We start from the raw sequence: 19,493 nt of genomic DNA, 5'->3' as shown, positions 1-19,493 counted from the left end.
GGTAGGCTCAAGTATTTTAAAACAATCATGAGATTATTGTATTTTTTAAATAAAGTATGTTTCTGTTTAAAATCTTATAAACCTTGTTTTTCAACTAGGTTTCCTGGGAAGACAAATATTTTGTTGCTGTAGTAAATCTCATCCTCAAGTAATTCTTCCATTTTCAGGTTTGCTCTGAGCTCCCAGCTATGCAGCAATAAAACCATCCAGAGATGGGAAAGACCTATCTGGTCATCTAGAGCCTCTCTTTTTCTCACCAAGTATCTCGCAGGAGTCTTCCCTAAGGCATCTTTTCCAGTGATTTGTACAACTTTACAATAACTCAAGAAATAGTAACATCCATTGGCTTCTGTTAAAAGAATATGCCACAACTATTCATCATTGCAATTAAGTTTAATTTTCCCTCCAAACCCCTCTTTCCTCATTAGGTTCAACTCCTCATTAGGCCCCTCAGGGGCCTCTCATATAGTCTGTCATTACTTGGCAATGACATCTTTAGCTTTTTTAAAATGACTTTTGTTTGCTTGTTTTAAGGCATTTAGCTCCATTGTTTCCACCATTATTAAAGTTTATCCCTAAATCATCTTTAGCTTTTTTTTTTAATAGCCTTTTGTTTGCTTTTTTTTAAAAGCCATTTAGCTCCAGTGTTTTCACCATTATAGAGGTTTATTCCTAAATTCCTCTGCATTTTTGTAACATCCTGGTATGTCTTCTCTCTCAGTGCAGCCAAGTAGAAGCACAAGGCTTTTTCCTTCAAGACATCGTGGGCTTTTCCTCTTGGGACCCCCAAGGCCCTTCATATTTCTAGTCTTTCTTTCCCAAATTGGGAAATAGTAGTAATTGACTCTAGTCAATTCAACAAGTATTCCTTGACTAGCAAGTGTGTTCCAAGTAATATTCTAGGAGCAGGAGATATTACATGAGCAGGAAACACCAAGTCTTAGCTCTCAAGAAGCCAACACTCTCAGGAGGGACAAACGACAACAATAAGGAGTTATATAATATTGGGTAGAGAAGCACTACGAAGCAAAACAAAGCACAGGAGGGGGATAGAACATGGCAGGGGTGCTACTGCAGATAGGGGGATGAGTGAAGATCTGTCTCTGTGAGGAGATGGTGCTTGAACAAAAGCCGGAGTGACATGAAAAATTCAAAGAAAGAAACCTGAGGAAAATGTAATATGGTATTTAGCAGGCTTGGGTTCCTTTATAACTAGGCTGAAATTTTCCTTCGGGGTAAAGAGAAAGTTACTAAAATTCCTCATTTTGTTTTCCAAGAGTTTACTTCCACAAACTAGTGTTACCGCCTCTCTCAAATTTAACAAAATACTTCCTTCATTAAAATAAATGTTGAGAGCCTCTTCTCACAGGCTCCATATGCCTGTGTCCATCAGAGGAAGAATCAAGGAAAAGTCCATCTGGAAAGGGATTTTAGGAGTTTTTGCTGGGAACAGTGTCTCATTTACCTATCACCATGGAACAAAACAACAGAAAATTTAATGCATTACAACAACAATTTAGTATCTCTCACAATTCTGTGGGTTCAAGGGCTCAGCTCAGCACTTCTACTAGACTCACTTGGGGTCTCTCATGTGGTTGCTGCCATATAATGAAGGGGTTTAAAGAGGCTCAGCTGGGCTGGAGCAACCACGATGGCATCGTCACTCACAGAGCTCCTGAGGCGTTACTCTCCACCTGGCCCCTTATCCTCCAGGCCCCCTCAGATGGCCTGTCTCTCCAGCGGGACAGTCAGACTTCATGCAGACTGGCAGCCAAGACCACAAGAGCAGAGGCTATCAGGCCTCCCTAAGATTTGGCGATGTCTCTCCTTCTACATTCTATCCGTTAAAAGAAAGCATAGGGCCAGTCCACATCACACCAATGCTGGGAGGGGACCGCAAGAGGGTGTTAAAGTAGAGGCAGAGTTCACTGGGGGCCATCTTTGGGGACAAGCTGGTACTTACAGCAATCTTTATTTATTTATTTATTTATTGTTTAATGGGGAATATTGGGGAACAGTGTGTTTTTCCAGGATGTCAAGTCATTGTCTTTTCAATCTAGTTGTGGGGACACAGCTCAGCTCCAAGTCAAGCTGCTGTTTTCAATGTAGTTGTGCAGGGCGCAGCTCACTGGCCCATGTGGAACTCGAACCAGCGACCTTGTCAAGAGCTCGCGCTGCAACCAACTGAGTCACCCGGCCGCCCCCACTTACAGCAATCTTATGTGGCTTGCCCAAGTCATGCATTTAGTCAGTGTCTGAACCAGAATTTAAGCAACTTATTGTCTTTACTCTGTTTTCCTTTTTAACCCAAACTGAACCAAAATCTTTTTTTGAGTCCAAAACAATAATCACATGTAGCTCAATGACATAAAATGCCATTAATTCCCTGCACATCCCTGTTGGTCCCTGCATCTCTCCAATGCAGATACCTCCTGCAATGTGCTGTGTGTTTTCTGTAACTATGGTGTGTATATATATTCATGCCCAAAAGCACTGATTTAGCAGCATTTATTGCTCAAAGATAAGTCTTAAAAACTGTCACCAGCATTTCAAAGAGCTGCTATTAAGATATATTATCCAGGGAAGCCCTGATGGCTCAGGCGGTTGGAGCGCCGCGCTCCTACCACCTAGGTCGCCAGTTCGATTCCCACATGGGCCAGTGAGCTGCGCCCTCTACAGCTAAGATTGTGAACAACAGTTCTCCCTGGAGCTGGGTTGGCTTGAGCTGCCGTGGGCTGCTGTGAGCAGCCGACCATCGACCAATGACCAACTGCCTCAGTGGGGGAGCACAAGGCTCGTAGTACCAGCATGGACCAGGGATCTGTGTCCTACACAACTAGACTGAGAAACAACAGCTTGAACCATAATGGGGGGGAGGCAAAAGAAATGGGGGGAAAAAGATATATTATCCAAAACTTGGAGATAAGGCAAAGAAGACGAATCATGTCTTTTCAATGTCACACTGGAACATGGCTTAATAGACCTGACAAATGTTATTCAGTTATCTAGGAGAATACAGATGTGTTTGGCTTAGCTATCTAGTAATTACATTCCATGAAGTTTTATAACTTATAGATTTCTGTCCAGGAGAAACACTAATGATTTTTCTCTGGTACGTAAAAAATCCCCGAACACTTTAGCTTTATTTGCCCTAGAGGGTATTAACAAATTTTATTGTGTCTAACCTAGTAATTTATTCTAACATTTCTTAAATGCTTGTGAATAAATACTCAGTTCCTCAAATCTTCCTTGAATCGGCTTTACCATCTTACTGGCTTCTTCATCAATGAGTTGAAGAAATCTCTGACACAAGTTCATCCTGTATTTCTATGAAAGCTAGGTTTTCAACTTTAACATTACCAAGGCTCCAATGGAACTTTCTAGAGGTCAGAAACTGAGGGCAGCAGCAGCTGGCACTGGCCCTGGCCATCATTCACGTATATGCAGAATTGGTTAACTGAACCCACAGAACTGAGCGTCTTATTTGGCAATAACATTTTGCCAGAATTATTCATGGGAGTCTCAGGACGCTCAGGAAGGACAATGCTAAGCACTTAAATTCTGACAAAATTTTACCACCTGCGAGAAGTTGTGGTGTAAGATTCTGTCTCCAATGTCAAGAACTGGCCAACTGGTTAGATTTTGAGTGGTAAGTGACAAGAATCCCATTACATCTTTGCTGCATTAAGATTTGGCAGGCCAGTTTCTCAAATGCAATTTGGGAAAATAAATAAAATTTGGGCTAAACCTATTCCTATTTTGGCCCTCCAAAACTCAACCATACCTGAAAAATCATATTCCCATTTACTTTCTCTCATTAGGGGTAAATCAAACCAGCTAATCAACAAATTGAGCATTAATTAAATTAATAAATTAGAATTAAGTTGGACTATAATTTAATTTTTCTCCTTGTGGGGGGAAATGCTGCCCTAAAGCATCTCATTACTCATAAGAGGGCTTGTTTGATGATGCTTCACAATTAATTTTAAAGAACACCCAGCCATGTCTTGTCTTATTTTCAAGTTGTGGATAATTTTTCTTAAACTAAGAGAACCACAGAGGAGAAATGGATGTATGGACTATCTAGACAGAGCGGGCCAGAGACATCTAGCTTCAGAGTCCCTCAGAAAGTATGGGGACAAAACCATATTGACTCTGGGGTCCAAAGCACCCAGGACTCAGCTATATGATAGTCAGACCTTGGGTGGACCAGAAGCTAGAAGTGAAAGATTCAGTGGCAGCAACCCCACTCAGCCCAACAGATGACAAGCAGACAGGCCATGTCAGGTACCAGCCAAGCATTCTCACATCCTTTAGGACTGTGCCTGTACCCAGAGAAGCAAAGGAAACACTTTCTAACTTATTCTATAAGGTCAGCATGATCTTAATACCAAATCGTTACACAAAATGAAAACTACAGACCAGTAACTCTCATGAACATAGACAGAAAATTTCTCAACAAAACATTATCAAACAGAAACCAACAATGCTTAACAAAATTATACACCAAGACCAACATTTATTCCGGATATACAAGGCGATCTCAACATTAGATAATCAATCAATGCAATCCACCATATCAACAAACTAAAGATGAAAAATCATATAACTGTATCAACTGATGCAAAAGAAGACATTTAGAAAAATTCAACACACATTTATGATTTTTAAAAAATCTCTCAACTAACTAGACCACTATTTTATACCATACACAAAAAATCAACTTAAAATAGATTAAAGACTTGACTGTAAGATCTGAAATCATTAAACATTTAAAATAAAACATAGGGGGTAAATTTCTTGACATTGGTCTTAGCAGTGATTTTTTGGATTTGACACCAAAAGAGAAGGCAACAAAAGCAAAAAAATTAAAGTGTGGGAATACATCAAACTAAAAAGCTTCTGCAGAGCAAAGGAAACCATCAATAAAATGAAATGGTAATTTATGGAATAGGGGGAAATTTTGGCAACTCACATATCCAATAAGGGGTTAATATCCAAAACATGTAAGGAACACATACAACACAATACCAACAATAAAAATAACTCAATTAAAAAATGGGCAGAGGAACTGAATAGACATTTTTGCAAAGAAGACATACAAATGATCAACAGGTACAGGAAAAGGTGTTCAGCATCACTAATCATCAGGGAAATGCAAATCAAAACCGCAATGAGATATCAACTGACTTCTGTCAGGATGTCTATTGTCAAAAAGCCAAGAGATAACAAATGTTGGTAAGGATGTGGAGGGAAGATAATCCTTGAATGCTATTGGTAGAAATGTAAACTGGTACAACCACTATGGAAAACAGTATGGATGTTCCTCAAGAAATTAAAATAGAACTATTATATGATCCAATAATCTCACTTCTGGGTATATAGCCAAGGGAAATAAAATTACTATCTTAAACAGATATCTGTAATCCCATGTTTATTGTAGCATTACTCACTATAGCTAAGATATAGACAACCCAAGTATCTATTGATAGATGAATGGATAAAGAAAATGTGGTATTTATACACACAGTAGAGTATTATCTAGCCTTAAAAAAGAAGAAAATCCCACCACTTGCAACAACATGAATAAAATTTGAGGATATTATGCTGAGTGAAATAAGTCAGACAGAGAAAGATAAATACTGCATCATATCACTTATATGTAAAATTTTTTTTAAAAAGTTAAAAAAAGTAGAACTCATAGAAACAGAGAGCAGAAAAGTGGTTGCCAGGGGATGGCGGATAGGGGAAATAGGCAGAGGTTGGTAAAAGGGTATAGACCTCCAACTGTAAGATGAATGAGGTCTGAGATTCTAATGAATAACACGGTGATTATAATTCATAACACTGTAAAACTGAAATTAGCTAGGTAGAATTTAAATTTTCTCATCAAATAAAATCATGAATACATTGTTAATCCTTCCACATGTATGCATGGCATATCATCACATTGCATATTTTAAATGTCTTACAATTTTATTTGTCAATTACACCACAATAATGCTGAAACAAATAAATAGATAAATGCTAATGAAGAGAACCTCCTTGACTTGATAAATAACAGCTACAAAATAAACTTACAGCTGACCCCATACTTAATGGTAAGAGAGTAGATGCTTTCTCCATAAGATGAGGAACAATACAAAATATATCCTCTCTCCCAACTCCTATTCACCATCATACTGGAAGTCCTGGTTAGTGCAGTAATAAAAAGAAATAAAAGATATACAGATTAGAATGGAAGAAATAAAACTCTCTTTATTTGTAAATGACATAATTGTCTATGTAGAAAATCCTAAAGAATCTACAGAAGAAACCTCCTGGAACAAATAATGGAGTATAGCAAGGTCACAAGACACAAGGTTGATATTCAAAAGTCTATTGCTTTCCAATGCACCAGCAATGAAAACATGGAATTTGAAATTAAAAACACAACACTATTTAAAATAGGAGCAAAAAATGAAATAATTAGTAATAAACCTAACAAAATATTATGGGATTCTATATGCAGATAACTACAAAACACTCATTAAAAAAATCAAAGATATAAATAAATAAAAGCTATCCCTATGTTTATGGATTGGAAGACCCTATATTGTTACAATTCAATTCTTTCCAACTTAACTATAATTTAACATAATGCCAATCAAATCTCAGCAAGCTATTTTGTAGATGCTGACAAACTTGTTCTATAGTTTGTGTGGAAGGCAAAAGACCTAGAATAACCAACACAATACCAAAAAATAAAATAAAATTGGAGACTGACACTACCTGACTTCAAGACTTACTATAAAGATGCTATAACCAAGATAGTTATGAATTGTCAATATAATAGACACATAAATCAATACAAAAGAATAGAGTCTAGAAACAGGCCACCATAAAAAGTCAGCTGATCTTTGACAAATGAGCAAAGGCAGTTCTATGGAAAAGAGATAGCCTTCTCAATAAATGGTGCTAGAAAAATTGGATGTCCATATGTAAAAACTGTGAACTTAGACTTTACATCCTTCACAAAAATTAACTCAACGTAGATCATAGATCTAACTGTAAAAGGCAAAACTGTAAAATTTCTAGAAGAAAAGATGGAAAATATATATATATAACCTTGGGTTTGATGATGAGTTTTATATACAATACCAAAAGCAAAATCCATGATAGAAAAAAAAAGATACATAGATTTATATTTATATATAGTTTTTTAATTATAAAATTAAAAACTTTTTCTCTATGAAAAACAGTGTTTAGAAAATTAAAGGACAAACCACAGACTGTGAGAAAAATATTTGCAAACACATATTTGAAAAGAACCCATATACAAAATAGTCAAAGAACTCTTAAAACTCAACAATAAGAGAACAAAAAATGCAATTAAAAAATGGGCAAAAGATCTGAACAGATACCTCACCAAAAAAGACATACAGATGGTAAGTAAAGCATATGAAGAGATGTTCAATATCATTTGCAATTAGAAAACTGTAACTAAAAATAACAACAAGATACCACTTCATACCTATTAAGTTGGCTGAACTTCAAAAAGTGTGTATCAATTTCTGGCAAGAGCAATTGAACTCTCGTTCACTGCTGGTAGGGATGCAAAATGGTACAGCTGCTTTGGAAGACAGCTCAGCAGTTTCTTTCAAAGATAAACATAATCTAACTATAAAATTCAGCAATCATACTCCTAGACTGAACTGATTTGAAAACTTGTATCCACACAAAAGCCAGCATAGGAATGTTTATAGCAGCATCATTTCTACTTGCCAAAAATTGGAAACAACCAAGATGTGCTTTAAAACATAAGGGATAAACAAACTGGTACATCCATACAATGGATTACTACTCAGCAATAAAAAGAAATAAGCTATCGAGCCATGCAAAGATATAGATGGATCTTAAACGCATATAAGTAAAAGAAGACAGTCTGAGAAGGCTACATATGGTATGATTCCATTTCTAGGTCATTCTAGAAGAAAACAAAACTATAGAGACAGTAAACAGATGAGTGGTAGCCAGGTTTCCTGGAGGGGAAAGGGACAAGAGTGTGTTGAACAGATATATACAGGAGGAAATTTTAGGGTGGTAGAACTTTACAGTATAAAGAGTGATCCTTGATGTATGAAAATGCAAAAAAAAAATTATTTAGGTGGTCAGAGGCTACCAGGATGGAATACATTAGGTTGGTGCAAAAGTAATTGCAGCTTGAAAGGTTAATAATAATGGCAAAAACCGCAGTTACTTTTGCACCAACCTAATAGACTGTGACAAAATATTCTAACTATTTAAAATATATGAAACCACCTCACTGAAAGTGGTGGGAAGAAAATATGCTAACCTACATCACTTTGGAAATGAGTGGTCCCCATAAACAAACGGCAAAAGAAACTGCACACCAGCACTGTGCTCTAGTAGCTAAGTTGTTTCCCGTGGGGTATGGGTTCACAGTCCTGAAAGTACCATACATGTATACTGGATCTGAACGATTAAGTCAGTGATTGGAGTGCGAGGTTACAAACAAGGAAAGAAGACTAGATTGATCTCTGTGGCAATCAATTAGAGTTGGAGACATCATGCATGAACTCATGTTTAATTTAAAACAGATGTTTACATTATAAATGTTTGTTGGTATGTGAATATACCTACACAAATATACTGCCTTTCTCTGTCAGCCAAGAGGTCCTAGAAGCAACAACATTGAGCAATCAGTAACCATGAGCACCCTTCCTCTCCACCACGCACCACCACTTCATTTACTGGAAGGATTAACTTCAAGACTCACTACAGACTAAGTGCCCACCTCGTTAGTCTCCAAGTACCCTGTGCACCTCATTTTTCTCCCTTCTCACATCCCGAGATGATCAGCCAATGGTTGGTTGGTTGGTTGGTTTTTTTCACCCATTCATCAAGTTCTCCACTGGCTGGGAACTATGTCCTACTGTACACAGTTGCTAAAACTGTATACAGGGGAGGAGGGGTTGCATTCAATTCCTAATTCCCATATACCTTCCACATTTCTCAGTCTCCACCTGAGGAGTTAATCAAGTCTCTCCTCTCCAGACCATGTGGGTTTGCTTTACTTCTGACAAATTTGCCAAAATCGAAAGAAATAGTGGCAACAAATTGCCACTCAAGCAAGAGGAGATTTATTGCTGTTAACCACAAAAATACTTATTCCAATAGAAATACTATGTATCGGCAAAGCTGGTTCCTGGCACCTGGTGGCTTTGGCAGGTTCAAGGTCCCTCCAAGCACCTGCTGCTTCTTGCTTTTGTTGTACAACCATTGAAAGCCCAAGGCCCATCCCTTAAATGACAGCCAAGCTGTAATCTCAGAAAGGAGTGCTGAGATGGGGAGGGGCATAAACTCTCCCTTGACTTTGAAGGACTGCAACCATTTCTTTTAATTAAGCAGTTTTTGTAGTTTCAGAAGAACCAGAAGCTGCCATTCCAAAGACACCTGGATTCTTATTTATTAATCCACATAGGCCCATGATAAATTGCTCCTTCGATTCTTAGAAATCGTGAGGGGAAGAGAAGAAAGTTAACTTCCATTAACCCAAAACATAGAAGGGTCCAGAAGAATAATATTTCTCTGCTCTTATTCTTTGGCCAAAACACCATCCTTACATATCTGAGCTGAGAATAAGAATCATTTCCCTGCTTAGAGCAATTGGATGACTAACATCTTAAGATACCGTGTTTCCCTGAAAATAAGACCTAGGTGGGCAATCAGCTCTAATGTTTCTTTTGGAACAAAAATTAATATAAGATCTGGCCTTATATTATATTTAGTATATATATTATATTATATTATATTATATTATATTATATTATATTATATTATATTATATTATATTATATTATATTATAAAGACCTAGTCTTATAGTAAAATAAGACCCGGTCTTATATTAATTTTTGCTCCAAAAGACGTATTAGAGCTGATTGTCCAGCTAGGTCTTATTTTCGGGGAAACACAGTGTTAGAATGACAGGTGTGAAGTGTAGTGTGTATATATATATATATATATATATATATATATATATATATATATATATATATATATATATATATACCAAGCACTTGAAACCACCCTCAATATCTTGATGGTGAACGTAGATGAACATAGATGGGACCTAATATAACTATATCTATTTAAGGAATGAATGGTTGAATGAATTAATCTTATTGACTAATAGTTTTACAAAAAAGAGCCTGACCAGAACCGGAGTGAAAAATGTGTTTTGGGGCAGAATGAGAAATAACTATTGGAAAAGAAAAACTATGTTGATTGGTTTAATAGTAGCTGGATGTTAAGTAGATACAGTAAATTTTGGCAGGAAAAGTACATACAGAGAATATGAAGCTAGAAGACCAGAGCATTAGGCTACAGTGTTTCTTCCAAAAGAGTTGTAAAGCTGTTACAGTGCAAAGGTGGCCTGGAAAGACAGAATGATTTAGCTATGGGGAAAAGTATACGAACAAATCAAACTTTGGAACAGTGAAATGAAATTTTCATAGAATCTTATACATTAAGAGCCAGAAGAGTGCTAAGAGAATAAATCCCTTCTTTTATGAATCAAAGATTATCACTCCTGGCTGTACATTAGAATCGCCTAAGTCTTTTTTTTCCCCCTTGATCTCTAAGTATCCTGTCTAAAAAAAGTAAAATAAAATAAAAATCCTTTTAAAAAGTCTTTTTTTAAAATGCCTTATGCAAACTCAACCCACAATATTTGTATTTAATTGTTCTGGATTGGTACCAACAAGAGTATTTTTTATAAGTGCCTCCAGGTAATGCTTATTTGCATTCAGAATGGAGATGCTCTAACATACAAACCATAGATATGTCTTCCCCAGGAATATAGCACCTGTGACAGCCAGCCAGCCAGCCAGCTCTTCTCCTGATCCATTTTATTTTCAATTTTTAGTTAGTTTGTAGCTTGGTATTTCCATTGTAAACATACAGCCATTTGGTTGCTGGACTGCCAATTGTATTCTTTCTTAGGACCCCACAAATATTAGGGATGGCCCAAAACCTCAGTCACATTCTATAGGAAATCGCACATCTCCTTCTCCCTCTGAGAATCCATTTGTACTCAAAACCACTTTTAGGAGGAGAGAGGGAGGGATCTGGAGTTGGATCTGGACATAGAATTCCAGGCAATATGAGCAAAGGTCTGAGCCTCTCTATCCTCACCCACAGCCTTTCCTGAGACTATTTCTTCTTGGCGTCTTGGAATGAAAAGCTTCTGGAAAGCCCCCAATGTCATCAGCCACTTGCACAGAAGGAAACTGAGGTTCGTGGAGACCATGGGTCTTAGCCAATCCAGGGACAACGGACAGACTGGGTCACCCCATGTGCCCCTGCCCTCTGGCTGAGACATAGGCTCCCCAAATAGCCCCTTTCCATCCCCCATGGCCAGGTGGGGGTGCACCATTTTTCTGAGCCTTAATTTTCTTGTCTGTGAATGGGGATGGTTCTGCCACCTTCCCCAGTGCTCAAGGATGGAGAAGACTTCCTCAGTAGATTTTTGCAGCCATAACCAAGAACCTCTCCATACAGAGATAGACAAATGGTCTCACAAAGGATCCTGGTCCTGTGTGCACAACAGTCATGGACCACATGGCCATGGAGTCCATGAGTCTTGAACATGCAAAGTTATCATTTCAATCCTAACTGGAACACAAAGGCTGCACATCTGGTGTAAAGACCCAGGACCACAGAGGGGCTGAATTTGGGGTCAGAGACTTCCCTTTTCACATGGCCCCTCTACTCTTTCATCTTGCTATTCTCTCCTGCCCTCAACAGTCCTAATCACCCTTACCTTACCCACAGTTTTAGGTTGGTATCCAGTGCAGGGGTGCCAACCACACTCTCTTCCTCATCCACTGATGGTTGTACTCCTGAGACAATAGACAGTGTGAGAGGAAAAGTGCTGGCAAAGCTTGGGAAAGCCAGGCACAAACCCTCCCCCACAACTTCTCAATGTCCCCACCCAAAAGAACTTGAGTATTTATTTAATTGTATTTAATTTATTTAATTGTTTAATTGTCATCAAATGAGAGCATTTTAAAACCCTGGATATTTAAACATGGTAATTTCATTTGGGTTTGTCAAAATAAATTTCCTCTTTCTGAAAATAAGCATAGATTTAATTTGAAAAATATTCCACTTTAAAAGATTTCTTGAGATCTTTAAATTTTTTTAAGTTCAAGTTTCACAGAGTGAAAAATAAAACCATTCAAAGGCAACTAAACCCATTGATAAAAAACAAAACATAGATCTCATACAAATGTAAACAGAAGGTAATTTAAACCTTATTTCACAGATAATAGGTACCATAAATTCACATCTGACCCATTCACAAATAATTTTTTAGTTAACAAGCAGCTTATTTTTATGCATAAAACCCCAAATTCCTATTTTATCTTTGTAGTTCACATAATTCATCAAGGTTGACTGCCTGATAATGCCAGTGAAATTTCCCTTAATTTTTGTGCACTTTAATTTCTAGTCCTGACATTGGGAGAAACCAAGGAGAGCCCTCTGGCTTTAGAGCAGATATTAAGAGAAGCTTTTCTCTCTATCTTTCTTCCGTTACATTTTTCCCTAGTGCAACAAATGGGAAGTTATCTTTAGAATATCTCATTTGAGGTTTCATAGGCTCTGTGCAGTTTATGTGGTTAACTAGTCTGCCTTCAGAACAATTCATATCTGAGGTCCAGTTTATATTCACAAAATGCTGGACTATGGCACAGCCATTTTAATGGGCAAAATGGACCTCACCACTATCTATTCACCTGTGTTGATTTATGGCAGTGATGACAATGACTGAAATACTCAAATTTCCTAAGCCAGCTTACATATAAACAAAGCCTAAATCATTGTCCTCTTCAGTTCTCTCTCTCTCTCTCTCTCTCTCTCTCTCTCTCTCTCTCTCTCTCTCTCTCTCTCTCTCTCTCTCCCTCTCTCAGAATTTACTTGCTGCATTTTGCCACAAATTGGCTTAAGAGAAAAATCTACTGGGTTTATACACTTCTCATGGAAAGAGCCAGCACTCGGTAAACTTAATTAGTATATAGGAACCAAGACTGAAAGCTAAGCCATTTAAGCTATAGCCATTGAGTTCTGGAATCAGGGAAATCTCTCTTAGGTATTTAAGCACTTTAATTTCATGAGAAGGGTTTAAAGGCAAAGTGGGCTTTATATTTCCATTTAGTCACTCTGCGGTATGTTGATCACTTTAATGTGGCCGAGTCAGGGTCATTCAGAGTGAGTAATGAGATGTATTCAAAAAACATAAGCTTAAATATATATTGGACCACAAAGTTTCCCCAGACCTCAGGGGCCAGTTTTTTCCCCCTTTGCGGCCATGTTGGCTTTTGAGTTATTGCTATAAAGTGTCTATTTTAAACAGTAAATAAGTGATAATGCTAAACAGCTGCAAGGCACAGTCTAGAAAAATGATTGACGGAGCAGCTGTCAGCTCTGCTTTCTATCACTTTGCTGGTCTGAAATCCAATGTGCTTGTTTAAATGGGGCACATTAGCAGTTTTACGATGACTAATAGGATCGTCACACAGTAATTCACAACCCGTGGCATATCTCTATGGGGGAGAGATCAGTTTTCAATAGACAAAAGTTATTAGGAAGGAGGTGATAGCCTGGACATTCTTTCACATAGCAAAGCTCTCATATCTGAAATTTAGAAATGCATAGCTAAAAACAAAACAAAAAATACTCAGCTTCATCCCCATTCAAACCTGAGTCCTGAAGTCTGCTAATAAGATAACATATCTGATGTCCTCCGAGGAAATACCAGATTTGAGATCTCTCAACCAGAATGACTATTCTCAACCAGAATTACACTATTAAAAAGCACAGAGATCAAGATAAAAAAAAAAAAAAAAAAAAAAAAAAGCACAGAGAAAGAACTACAGGTGTGGTAGAGTGCTAGATGGGGCAGACTTTATTATTTAATTTTTAGAAGGATAAATTGCTGGAAGTTTTGTTTTTGAATTTACTGAGTCACTTTATATCAGACTAATTCTTTGTTTGGGAAAGTCATGGAAATGGAACCTTTTAATTATATGAATGAAAACAAGTCCCACCCAATATTCTGAGAGAAGTGTGTAACTGGACATTTGTAGCTTGTGGTGGAAACTTGAAATTCTTCATAGGCAAAGAAGGTGTTGCAGTGTCTCTTTCCACATGTTGGAATATGATGAAAAAGGGGTGGAAATGTTTGCATCAGAGCCATGGAATCTTGGGGCTGAACTGATCTTGGTGGAGATTTGCCCTGGTCTCAGCACATACCTATTGCTAGAACAGCCTTTGTTCCAGCCTTGCGGGTAAAGATGTACCACTGACCTATCCTGGTTAAAGCGAATTATTTTTTATGTTTTCTGGTTATTAAAACAGAATTGTGGTTGGCAAACTATGCCCAGGGGCTAGCTACCTATAAATAAAGTTTTATTGTAACACAGCTATACCCACTCACTTATGTATTGTCTATGGCTCCTTTTGCACTGTAGTGTCACAGTTAAGTAGCTGCAATAGAGATCAGATGGTACCACATACCTAAAATATTTATCATCTGATCCTTTAAGAAAAAGGTTGCTGACTCCTGAGGAAAAAAAGGGTTTCACTGTGTTAATAGTTGCGTACCTATAATTAGAAGATGTATCAATTGATTGTATTAGGAGCACACATCTGGAACAGTAGCTGCAAGTAGCTATCCTTTCTGATCAGGCAAACCATCTTCAACATAAGCTAAACTAAGGAGTTGGGTAGGTTTGTAATAGGGTCACCATCCCTGCACCTTTCAGGGTTTTGTTGGTGGTCTTCAACTCTGGGATTTTCCCAGGTGATGCTTTATTGCTCTTGGTTTCTTATTTGGGCAGGAAGAGGGAGTTCTAAGGAGTACCATTTGGCTTGTCCTACCATAACAGCCACCACTCCAGGACAAAAGACCATTATAGGGACTCTGCCAACTGACATGTGAATTATAGACACACTCTCATAAGTGGTCACATAACCACAAAATGTGTTTAAGGTTTCAGTGAGCTTACAATAGAATAAGGACTACACTGGGTCTATCCTAACAAAGGTTAAAATAAAAGTTGACAAAGTCAAACCGATGTGCCAGTAAATTATGAGCCCACTGATGTCATTCAAATTGGCCAATCCTAAACTGTTTACCATGCCCCGCCTTGCCTTTCCCACAGAAACCCAGTAAAGGACATAACCTAAGATTTCCCCTCGCTCTCGCTTCTGCCTCCTGACCAAAACCCCATGCTTCCCCTATGGCCCTGTATGGTGTTCCTCCTTCTCTCGGGAAATGTGAGAAAAATCTTTCAGTGGCATTGGCTTCTCTGTGTCATCTCTCAGTCAACTTTATAAATTAAGACCCAAGCACAAAACTGGGCTGTGCCTCTATTCTGGCAGCTCAAATGAGGCCTCTGTTCACCAGGTTTACTGTTTAGCAGTGATACAAATCAAATAATATTTCAATGGGCTGCCCATCCATTTCTATCCTACTGTCCCTTGATCAATTGCCATCACCAAAGATTCCTGTGGATCAGAAAATTCTGGTTCTGATGCCAGCTCTCTTTCTTAATGTGGTACCTAACCAACTTCTGGTTTCCACATTCAAACCAGAGAACACATTTGAACTTCAACATCTTACACTAAATCTTCAGTCTGTGTAAGAGAGATACTATAGGACGTTACAAAAGTGTTGATGCATCTTTTCTCCTTGTATTTATCAATGGGGTATAATTAGTATGTGCAGATTAAATATGATAAGTCCACTGCAACATTCTCATCTTCAAAGAGTTGGAATTTCTTCCCCTGTATAATACCAAAGGAATCCTGGCATCTCAACTTCATCTAGCACTAAAACCAGCGACCAGTTGGAACCACTCCCCACCACTTGAACTAGCATGCTGAATCCAGAATTCTTGTAAAGAGCACCCAGATTAATAAGTTTCATTTATTTAATATTACATTCTTTCTTCCCTTACATAGGTATCTGAGAATCCACTCCTATACCAATTTACAGATTTGAAGATCTATAACTTGGTAAAATCTTTCAGTGCCCTTCCCACATATTACCTGACTAACAACTGTGTCACAATTTTTTCCCAACTATGTGTCATTAGCTACAAGAGTCCCCACTTTAATACTTAGTTGGCCAATACAGATGGCCAACAGGTACATGAAAAGGTGCTCAACATCGCTAATCATCAGAGAAATGCAAATCAAACCACAATGAGATATCACCTCAAACCTGTTAGAATGGCTATTATTAAAATGTTAGAATGGCTATTATTAAAAAGACAAAAAATGATAAGTGTTGGAGAAGATGTAGATAAAAGGTAACCCTTGTGCACTGTTGGTGGGATTCTAAATTGCTGCAACTGCTATGGAAAACAGTATGGATGGAGTGACTGATTAGCTCAGTTGGTTAGAACGTGGTGCTAATAACACCAAGGTTGCTGGTTCGACCCCCACATGGGCAAATGTGAGCTGTGTCCGCCTTAAAAAAAAAAAAAATCTAAAAAAACAGTATGGAGGTTTCGCAAAAAATTTTAAATGGAATTACCATACAGTCTAGCAATTCCACTTGTGGGTATTTATCCAAAGAAAACAAAAACACTAACTTGAAAAGATACATGCACCTCTATACTCATTGTAGCATTATTTACAATTACCAAGACATGGGAACAACTCAAATGTACACATACACAGAGAGAGAGGGAGAGGGAGAGGGAGAGAGAGAGAGAGAATGAAATATTATTCAGCCATAAAAAGAATAAAATCTTGCCATTTGTATGGACCTGAAGGGCATTATGCTAAGTGAAAAAAGTCAAACAGAGAAAGACAAATGCCATATGATGTTCCTTATACGTGGAATCTAAAAGCTACCACCAAACTCATAGATACAGAGAACAGATTGATGGCAGTGGTGGCGGGGGAGGCAGTGGGGGAGAAATGGGTGAAGAGAGTCAAAATGTAAAAAGAAAGAAAATTGTATATTCCCTATATAAAAGTGTATGTGCATGTGAATATATATACATTTCTATATCCACACATAGTTTTGGTGTCTACTTGATTCAAAAATACAAGAACAAACAAACAAAAAAATTTAGTTGAATTTTCACAACCTTCAGCCCCAACCAGGGCATACAAAAAATTCCAGATTTGCCAGTTTCCTTGAAAGTCAGTTACTTGCAAACATTCCTGGTGCTAGTTTAGGTGTCACTCAGGGTTCTCATATGAAACCAACAGTATCAACTCTAACTGACATAGGTAGGAAAAAAATTGTTAAAAGGTGTTGCATATCTCATGGAAATTTTGGGAAGACTGAAGAACAACGTTTAGGAGCTTGCCTACGGGAACAATGCCTGAAATCATGTTACAGAACTGCTGGTGAAGGCGCCCCTGGCCATGACCACCAGGCATTAGATGCTACATCGTGCCCCTGCCCCAAAGATGTCCAACCTGGATCCTGGACACTACTGTGAACACTGGAGCTTTTGCTGCTCCAGGACCTCTTCCTGAACCATTACTCCCCTTGAGGAGAATCTTCACAACCCTTGCAAGTCTCAGAAAAATACCTCTACTTTGGGGATTCCAGATTGTAAGTCTTAGAAACTTGAAACCAATTTCTATAAAAGGAAGTAGGACCTACCTCACCCCCACATTTGTAAAGTAAAAGAATTCCCAAAAACAGAAGAATCTGGTTCAGATACTGGGTCCCCCAAAAAGCATGCCCACTGCAGGAGGTTTTTCTATGCGTATAATAGGAACAGAATAAATGCTCCTAGAGGAACTCTACACATACCCATTGAAGACTGTGAAAATATACTAAGTTTCTTTCTATCCTACTTTTGGACAGCCACATACATCTTTTTTATTAGTTTCAGGTGTATAAAACAATGTAATAGTTAGACATTTACACCCCTCACAAAGTGATAACCCCCTCCCCCAATCTATTATCCCTCTGACATTGTATACAGCTGTTACAGTTCCATTGACTCTATTCCCTATGCTGTACTCCACGTCCTGTGACTATGCATGTGTATATATATATATGTGTGTGTGTGTGTGTGTATATATATATATATATATAGTATATTCCCTATTTCACAGTAAAAGTACATGTGCATGCATATATATATATATATATATATATATATATATATATATATATATATATATATATAATTATAGTTGCCATTCAGTATTATTCAGCTTCAGGCTCAGGTGTACAGTGCAGTGGTCAGGCACCTACAGGCACCTACACCGTCCATGAAGTGGTCTCCCTAATAAGACAAGTGTCCATTTGACACCTTACATAATCTTTACAACATTACTGACTATATTTGCCAAACTGTCTTTCATATCCCCATGGCAATCTTATGGTTACCAATTTGTGCTTTCTAATCCCCTCACCTTCTCCCTCATCCTCACCCCCTCCCATCTAGCAACCCTCAGTTTTTCCTCTGTATCTCTGAGACCGTTTCTGATTAGTTTGCTCATTTATTCTGTTCTTTAGATTCCACACATAAGTGAGATCATACGGTATTTGTCTTTCTCTGTCTGACTTATTTCACTTAGCATACTGTTCTCTAGGTCCATCCATATCGTTGCAAATGGTAAGATTTCATTCTTCTTTATGGCCAAGTAATACTCCATTGTATAATATAAATGTATCACACACATTTTTTAACTCTGTGCAACTTAGGCTGCAATTTGTTTGTTCCTAACATAGAATCCTGAGTTTTTTAATATGACTTTATAATTCACATATTATTACAGTTTCAAGGGATTTGAGAGATTAGCAAAATCTACCTTCCATTCAATGTGATCTTCTAAAGAATTACTGATAGATGATTGATTAAATGGTGTTAATCAGAATAGCTAAGTTGACAAGAACATTAACTATGTCCCAAAGCAACCCAATCTACTTTCTGGATATTTCTAATTGTTATTTGGTTCTTTCTTATACTGAGTTGAAATTTAATTTGTTATATTTCCACCTGTATGCTAAGTATGTTTTTTAAAGTAACAGGGAACAAATCTACTTCCTTCTTTCCAAATCATCATTTTCAACATAGAAAGACAGCTTTGATTTCCTCTCTTCTTCACCAGATTTAACACCTTTACTTCCCTCCAAGCTTCCTCATGTGACAAGATTCCAAATTTCCGTCTTTTTTGGTCGTACCATGTGAAATCCCACCAGACTGTCAATACCCCATAAACGGGTTCGACCTATGTTGGAAAGTAACACTAAAAACTATTTTTAATATATTCATCTCCATTTTTTATAAGACTTTAGTCAATCCTGAACTCCTATTGCACTGAAAGCACAGGATTGTATGTGTTATGTTTTAAGATACAACAAAAACTCTTAACATTCCTGGACATTGCTTTGCCTCTCCAGCTGCTTTGTGTTTGGTTGTTTATTTTATGTCTTTCCATATGC

The sequence above is a fragment of the Rhinolophus sinicus genome, chromosome 16 (genome assembly GCF_057876585.1).
Source record: "Rhinolophus sinicus isolate RSI-liver-muscle chromosome 16, RSI-T2T, whole genome shotgun sequence".
In the NCBI taxonomy this organism is placed as follows: Eukaryota; Metazoa; Chordata; class Mammalia; order Chiroptera; family Rhinolophidae; genus Rhinolophus; species Rhinolophus sinicus.
This window is presented reverse-complemented; position numbering follows the sequence as displayed.